At 31.9% G+C, this 1,559-nt stretch overlaps 1 protein-coding gene across 1 annotated transcript in view; it reads left to right on the top strand.

The window, feature by feature from the left end:
* Positions 1-1,090: 1,090 nt before the first annotated feature.
* LOC120781812 (pro-corazonin) overlaps positions 1,091-1,559 on the top strand; it is a 1,554-nt gene continuing 1,085 nt past the window's right edge. The window contains exon 1 of the mRNA XM_040114034.1: positions 1,091-1,196. The gene's annotated coding sequence lies outside the window, so the exon portion shown is untranslated. The remainder of the gene's footprint in view (positions 1,197-1,559) is intronic.

Here is a 1,559-nt window from a genome sequence, read left to right as displayed (position 1 = left end):
TATTTAAATCGGTTAAATTTTTCATGCTGAAAAGTTTTGACGATAGAAAACTCTAGTTTTCTTATTTTAATATATATTTTTTTACTCTTTATTCAATGTAGGAATTCCTTTGTAAATAAAAATATATAATTTTTTCTAACCTCAAATCGAAATTGTTATAAAAAGTAAGGCATATTATCTCAAGATTCTTGTATGTAAATTTAAAGTTGAAGAGAGCAAAATTGTTGAAGTTATGAGTATTTTTATACCTGTCATTCAAAAACACCTCCAGCGATAACTCCTCTACCTCCGAGTTATGAGGGACATCGCAATTCAACATTTTTCCTAGACGCTCCTGAGTAATTGCTGCCTTTTCCGTATTTTTTATATTTTTCATCAAAATTTAACAGAATATTCTTCAAATGTCATACTATAAAGTACCATTGGTTTTTAAGAACATATTTTAACTATTTCATAAAAAATTGGTAAAAAAAGAAATAGGTAATTTTATACAAATTAACCTCTCTCCTTCATATTCACTTTAACTCAATGATTTCTTCACTTAAAGGCCTACTCAAATATCTCCCAGTTTGTTTGAAGCAATGATTTCAGCAGCGCTGAACAAACGCACATACAAATACAAAAATAAATACTTACGTCCACACTTTGGTACGCGATTTGTGCATGTGCATGTGTTTTAACTCCTTCACATTAGCCCGCGGCATCCTTCAACACTTGTTGCTTAAGCATAAAATCCGTAAGTGGTAATTTTAATCAACAAATTCATTCAATTTATTCTTTCGACCATAAACCTGTACAATTCGCTCCTTCACATATGCTCTATTTGCATTTGTGTAAGTTTGTATGTACATATATGTGTGCTTGCGCTTCTGCCTCTTACTTTGTTATGTGGGCATTTCACGCACTACCCATTTAAATACCACTTTCGGGGTAACTGCCTTGGAAAACAATAGCGCAGCTAAAATAATCATTGTTAATCTTTGTTAAAGCCAAGATTTCTATCCATATGCGTATATGAGTTGTTAGTATATATGTGTGAAGTGAAGAGGGAGCCCTATCTTCTTAATCACGGCGCCGCAAATAAAGCCTAGCAGTTGGTATAAAAACGGATGCTCCTCACCAGGAAGCACAGTTCAATCAGCGCTTTGCTCCAATCAAGTACAAAGTTTACACAAGCAAACGGCTTTCTATTAAAAGTAAGAATACATTATAAATTTATTTTCGTTCAGTGGACAACTTATAGTGGATTTTTTTAGAAACTTTTAAATAAAAGTTAATTAAATTAAGTGTTTTCATAGATATTTCGGTGAAAAGTTTACATTAGCTTTGAAACTGTATATTGAGAGCCACTGTGGCAGTAAATGAAGCAAAATCCTGTTTACAGCCATGAGTATGTGAAAGAGTAGTCGTAAGGTTCACACACAGATGACGCGCAGCACTCTTTGTAGTATTTAATGAAAAACTTCAGTGAAGTTTTCTAAAAAGATTTTTGTTAGGAAGCTATTCAAAGTGATCATTTTATATTGCTTAATTACAATATTAAATAATTTTATTTCTAA

This window comes from Bactrocera tryoni, chromosome 1 (assembly GCF_016617805.1).
Source record: "Bactrocera tryoni isolate S06 chromosome 1, CSIRO_BtryS06_freeze2, whole genome shotgun sequence".
NCBI lineage: Eukaryota > Metazoa > Arthropoda > Insecta > Diptera > Tephritidae > Bactrocera > Bactrocera tryoni.
This window is presented reverse-complemented; position numbering and strand designations above follow the sequence as displayed.